Raw genomic sequence first — 7,338 nt, 5'->3', positions numbered from 1 at the left:
ATAGCTCTATTGCAGATCCAGTGACCCATTTCAGAATGGCTGGAGAGACACGTCCATTCAGAAGTCACTTTCACCAACAATAAGCCCCGCATGTGGCATTCAAAACCATCTAAGTACTACAATCGCAAAATTAGAGTTTCAAAATCAGACGTAGGGGAACTGTGGGTAAAATGAACAGGTTTGTGTTTTACGGTAATTATGCTTTAAATCTATACAAAACATTGCACCATCCTTAATCCTCAGACTAAAGAACTATTTCGACAACTCTGGCGAGATCTAGATCTGTCAAAAGCTGGAAACAAAAACAAAGTACGCCTCTCCGTTTTTTCATATGATGTAATGTTTCACCCCTTGAATTTAACGTTTTTATGCCTTAAATCATCAAAAATCTATTGAACTGCATAGCACATCATATCTTTGAAGAATTTATGATAAGTAGACGAAAATTGAAAGTATTTTTATTTTCTAAATTCATAGCACAAATGATTTGAAAATGTTGATTCTTTGGGGGTAAAATGAACCACTCGAGATGGGGGTAATATGAACACCATGGCAGGGCGGATACTACCGGATTCTATTTCAGATTTCAATTTGCATGATGTTTATCTTACCCACAATACATGTTCATTTTACCCCCAGCATGTGTTCGTTTTACCCCCAGTATATGTTCATATTACCCCCATTATATGTTCATTTTACCCCCAAGTATGTGTTCATATTACCCCCGTTACATGTTCATTTTACCCACATGTTTGAAACATTGACTCTGTGGAAATAAATTTTCAAAATTATAATAATTTTAATAAAATTCCATTTTTATCACAATATTTCAACTTGTTACGTTGCATAAACATCTTTCTTCAATTCTGAGCAATTGACAAAGAATCTGTCAGCTTCATAAGCAAGAAAACGTGAAAATTGCTTAAGGTGTTCATAGTTCCCCTACACCAACACAATACACTACCGATAATTAAAATCTTCACATATTTACTATTTTCGCACGGATTACGCCGGTGAAACTTCACAAAGCAGCGCTTTTCTTCTAAATGTATGTCGTGTGGCATAGCACTACCAGCCGTTTTGCTCTTTCATCGGCCGAATCGGAGGAACCGAGATAAACGTGACAGCGAATTCAAAAACGCAGCCGCTCGCGCGTACAGCCTGCTGCGATCTCAAAAAGTGACAATTGTTCTGCTTTCTGCTAAAAATCATTAAATTACATTTTTTAACATTTAACTGATTTAAAACCCTGCTTTATACACAATTCATCGAAAACAGATAGGTATTTCACTCAGAAAGATGTCAATGTCGGTGGCATACTTGATAGCTTAGCTTAGCTTAGCTTAGACTGACTACACATATCAATGGTTGCTATTCCGTGATTGACCGAAGTCAGTGAAAATGCACAAAGAATCAACTAGAAGTTTGAATGGGATTGGACATAATCTTCTTCAGTGTGCATAAGTCAGTGCCTCTATTTATACAGGGTCAATAACGGCGCCGGCCACGTCCTTGCAGTCAGGTGGGATTGAGGGAAGGAATGTTAGTGTGTAACCTTTGCTATTTGGAGACCGTGTTTGCCTCTGCATCTCCACAAAGGTTACTGGGAGGGATGTTTGTTAATGGGGAGGATCGTTGGGTCACAGGATTCACTTTGATAAGCGATTAGACCATGATAAATAATTATTTGTGAGATATAAACATAATTATGCCGACACTTGAGGTGACGAATCATTCAAAGTTTGTTGAACAAATACCTAAATGTAACATTCCTAACACTCCTATTCTTATGCCGACACTTACAGTGACGAACCATCCAAAGTTTGTTGAATAAAGTGAACCTTTCGGAAGTCTACACTTGTAGTGTCGAACCATTCAAAGTTTTTTTAATTACAAAAATAAAGGTAATAAGAAAGGGGTGTTTTGAAAATAAGTTAAATATTAATAATTCATGAATCAGAGTTTATGTCGACACTCACAGTGACGAACCATTCATAGTTTGTTGAAAAATCATATATACATATAAGGACTAATCGAACGCGACACTTTTTCACTTTACTCGTCCGACGCGCGACATATTTGATCCTGCCCTCATCGCCCGCCCCCGCAGGAGCAAGCGTCAAGGTCGAAAGATCAAACACTACTAACGAACCGATCACTTTTTCACTGCTTCACTACCGACGCGCGACATGTTTGACCCTGCCCTCATCGCTCGCCCCCGCAGGAGCAAGCGTCAAGGTCGAAGGATCAAACACTACTAACGAACCGATCACTTTTTCACTGCTTCACTACCGACGCGCGACATGTTTGATCCTGCCCTCATCGCTCGCCCCCGCAGGAGCAAGCGTCAAGGTCGAAAGATCAAACACTACTCAATGTCGGTGGCATACTTGATACCATTGAAAAACTTTATATCGTCGGCATAGATAAGAATATTTGTATGCTAAGAAAGTAGGAAATATCGTTTACATAGGGGAACTCACGTATTGTCGGCAGCCTAAGCAGCTGAACTTTTAAGAGGGCAATTTTACGCAACAATAGAGCACAACAATTAGCAGGAGACACCGGAACTACACTTGAGCACTCTTTATTTATCAATTAGTATACACAAAACACTATTTTATTCTCTTAATCTTCTATTTTTCTTCACTAAAGTCACGAGGCACTTGTTCTTTTATCGGCAATGCAATTACTATTGTCGGCAATAAAAATGTTCACTTCGGCAATCCAAAACTGCGCAAAAATTAGTTTTTGTATTGGTAACATTTCGTATTTGTTGACAAATCCTGAAATTAAACGTCACTCATTATGTTCGACTCGTTGAAAGGGCCAATGCAGAAAAATACAGACTACACTGAGAACAGAATTGCAGATATAAATAAAATAGCAGAGAGTCAAATTGAATACACAACGCCACTAATTGTAAGCAGACTAAGGCGCCGTTTACAAATTACGTAACGCTCTAAGGGGAGGGGAATAGGCTCAAACGTTGCGGCTCAAACACAAAATAATTTTTTTCATGCAAAGACCGTTGCGGAGGGGGGAATGGTCGAAAATTGTACATTTTAACGTTTGTTATAAATGGACGCTGCCTGATTTCGTGTTCATTTATTTCATCGAATATTTTTTGTATTCTATCTAACTATGGCAGCATTTCGGCTGTAAAAATTGCCATGTCAAGGTTATAAACTTGCAGCAAGTGCGAATCCAACCTAGAAGTTGCAGCGTGACGTCATGGTTAATTGACTCATAATATTGTGCTCTACAAGAAAAATCCACGGAATACGATTATCGGATTACTTGAATTTCAGAGTTGCGTTTGAATGGGTAACATGCATGCCCCTTTTCGCTACTCACACTACTGTTTATTAAGGTGCAGCTTATTTTCAAAAGCTCTCAAAACCAAAAACTCTTGTACTCTTATGAATTCAAATCATATTAGAAGAGAAACCTCAAAGTTTGAGCCAAAAATATTAAGATTTAGAGGAAGCGCAAGTATCTTGAAGGTAAATTTTCAAGTTATAAAAAATGGCCTTCAGTGAAGTCACCATAACTTCGGTAATTTCTAAACAATTTTGAAACTTTCAGCACCATTATCTTAAAAATTTTATTTTTTGGAAACTGTAGAATATCAAATTTAAAATATATCAAATTTGAAAAAATCAAAAATTGTTTCAATAAAAAGTAGTTTACTCCAAATGCTTCCACATTTTACTAAAAACATATCTTTGTTTGACCATAACCTCATGAATACTCAACCGATTCCAATTCTGTTTGCATGGTTTAGTAGCTTACTTAATTGTTTTCAAACTTTTCATACGCCACATTTCACTAAAAAAATGTTTTGACCAAGTTATTCAACAAAAACTGCACAAAAACATGATTTTTTTAACCAGAAACGCCAGTTTTTTTGTTAGTTAAACAATATTTTTAAAGCTGAAACTGGTTTTCCTCATTTGTTAAATCTTTGAAAAGGACTTTTGAATAATTTTGAAACAATAATATTTTTGCTCATGTTAAAAAATATATGCATTATTTAACTTGTTATTAAAACAAAACGCTTTATAAACACAAGTTTTATAGGAAAAATGTAATTTTTGGCAAAAAAAAACTAAATAATCCAAAGAGATTCGATTTTTTCTTCAAAAACCATGTTTTTGGGTAGGTTTTGTTATAAAACTAAGCCAAAACAATTTTTTAGAAAAATGTGTTGTATGAACAGTATGGTAACAACTATGTTTTGCTTCAAAAACATGTACATACAAGTCCCTGTCCTTTGGTTCAGAAAGGGGTGTGGGCGCGTTCTGCCAACTCGGTCGAGGCAGATTTCTTGTGTGAACAAGTTACAATATGGACGTTCTAAAGTGCCAGAATGAAGTGTTGTGCTTGTGGGGAGCACTTGAAGATGGGATGGAAGGTCATTACTTCGCGTTCGTGCTTTTCTCCTGCTTATCTTAAAAGTTATATACAATAACCGACCCTAAGTTTAACTATCGAAATTACCAGTTGCAAATACAATAATCGTTCTGAGTTCACTAACATGTCATCGCGTTAATTTTATCATAATGATCTTTTATCTACATCCGTCGAACCATTCTGAATGGCCGTTGTGAGAATATCACCAAGAACTTCTCACATGCATTAAAGCTGAATTGTCCTACATTGAAACATTGAGGTTTTCGCTCTTTTGGATTCATTTTTTGTTGTTCGTCCTCAGTATTGTTGAGATGTCCTGAATGCCGCACATGGCATACAGTGATCATTGCCATGTAGTTTCTCGTAAGCTGCATGGGGATTGTTATCATGGGAATCCAAAGAGCGAATTTTCTATGATTTCATTGTAGGCAAATACAGCAATAAAGCATGTAACAATCACTAGCATTTCTTCTCTCTTTATCCTTGTTTTCATATCTAACCCGCCATTACAACGAGGAAAAATCCATTGGAGAGGAAAGACATGGCAGCGTATTGGCCGAGAAAAGTTAAGTATCATGTTTTTGTAAATATTCTTATTACTGATTGCAAGGTGAATCATATTAACTAAATTTTTAACTAATAACAAACTTGTTCCACAGAGCTATTTACAAAACACCACCCAAAATCCCTCCTTTCACATATCCTTAGGCAAAACACTTCACTACCGCTGTATGTATGACTGATTCATGTTCTTTTGGCCTTGCATCATTCATACGTGTATTGGAAGTCAAGAGTAGAAGCAAAACTTAAAGAACCTTCTGGTCAAAGATGTTGCGTTGCCGACTTACTAAACTCCAAAACCCCCCGGTGTATTATGGACGGTGTGAGTTTTCAAACTTATGCTGGAGACTTGGCCCCTGACCCCCTTGTACATCAATAAAATAAAAAAAATAAAATAAAAACATGTACATACAAATATTTGAAATCAGTTGAGTATTTATGAAGGTATGGTCAAAATATATGAATTTTTCAGTAAAATGAAGAAAAATTTCGAGAAAACTACTTTTAACAAAAATTGTTTCGATATAAGTCAAATTTCATGTTTTACAAAGTTTTTAAAAATTTAATTTTGAAAATAATGATGCTAACAGTTTCAGAAAGAGAGGCAGATAGAAAATAGTCATAAATGCATAAACTTTAGTAATTCTGTGACTATTTTTATTTCTGAGTGTATGCGAAAATCAAAATTGGCCCTTTGCAAATCAATTCACTTATGATTTGACACAAATACATCATCCACTGATTGCCTGTAGAACAACAGGAGTGTTGCCAAAATAGTTAACCTATTGAAAGACGTATATTTTATATGTTTCTCAGTATATTGAAGTTTATGCGCTACAATCTTCAGATAAGAAAAGTATTGAAAGGCTCAATTATTACCAATGCATGCTTTGTTGTCTAATTCCAATGAATTAATTAGTTGTATTCGATTTTTTCAATGAATTTGAAATGTGAATAAAAAACACACCGCAATTGAATATGGTTTTCTGGCAACCTATTCCCGTAATAAATAGTGATTGCCGAGGAAAGTAAAGTGCATTAGTTTTAATTTGTGATTTGAAGCATAAAAATTCAGTATTTTCGAGTGCTTTATAGACTAATCAAAATTTTAATAGTGCATGAATGATCGGTGCGTAGCTTTTGTGACAAATTGGTATTGGAGCGGAGAATTGGACATTTCAAAGTGGTGAGTTTTTCTTAAGCTGTTCTTGTGTTGTTTTATTCGGCAGCTCACAAATGACGATAATTTCGTAAGCATTTATTTCATTCAATGATAAAACCCATGTTATATAATATTTTTGTGAAAGATGAGGTTTACATGGAAGATTATAGTTCAAGGAATATATTGAGTATATTGAAGGTAACTCTTGTTCCGTAGATAAATTTTAACAAGGGCGATAAGTGAGTGCTGCCGAAAATACCCTCAGGGTGCCGAAGCCATCATTTACCCTATAACACTGTTCGACAAAAAAATTTTTTTGGATGGTTCAGGGACGCGTTTATATGGGTCTTGAAGTGCAAGAAAAGTATAGAAAGAGACCGTTTTCAAATGATTTGCAGCACCCCTGGATTATTTTTTGATAAAGCTTGAAAATTTGGCATTTTTAATCACAAAAAGTGTAATAAGCAAAATATCAATATCTTTTTAAATTTAATTATACAACCATTGAATTTGTCAAATCAATATTTTTTAGCACTGGATGACTTCAGGGAAACGTGCACCATTTCAGAAGAATATTGGCATCTATTTTGTATATGAATTTGGAATGTTAAAGATCATTAAGCAAGTACGTGAGGATGTGCACCATATAAATACTACTTTTTCTATTTCACACATCTGGTTCATTATATAATAATTATTATAGGTTCAACAAGAAGCTTGACTAGGATTTGATTCTTTGCTCCATTAGATAAAGCAATGAGCAATGGAATCCAGTAACATTTGATTTTAACAAGGATACGACGACTACGGAAAATTTATGTGTCTGTTACATTTATATGGGCTGGTTGGTTTAATAAACTCTCAGCAGAAATACAAAATTGATATAGGCTAGACACTGACTTGTAAGTGGTCTTATATGAGCTAGTCTGTTTATCAGGAACTGATGGCGAAGTCTATGAAAAATGTGACAATATTGTTATTTGCGATTTCAAAAGATTTTGATACGTACTCGTTAAAAATAGACCCATATAAACGCGTCCCTGATCCATCCAATTTTTTTTTTTGTCGAACAGTGTAATATGAACGTAGAAAAACCAGACTAAAAAGCCCCAGACAACATAAAGAGGTAGTTGTCAGGCTCAAACCTGTTCTCAAAAGGTCCCTTGGTACCTACCCAAGTTTGACAAATCGCAGAATAC

This window comes from Aedes aegypti, chromosome 3, assembly GCF_002204515.2.
Source record: "Aedes aegypti strain LVP_AGWG chromosome 3, AaegL5.0 Primary Assembly, whole genome shotgun sequence".
Taxonomy (NCBI): Eukaryota; Metazoa; Arthropoda; class Insecta; order Diptera; family Culicidae; genus Aedes; species Aedes aegypti.
This window is presented reverse-complemented; position numbering follows the sequence as displayed.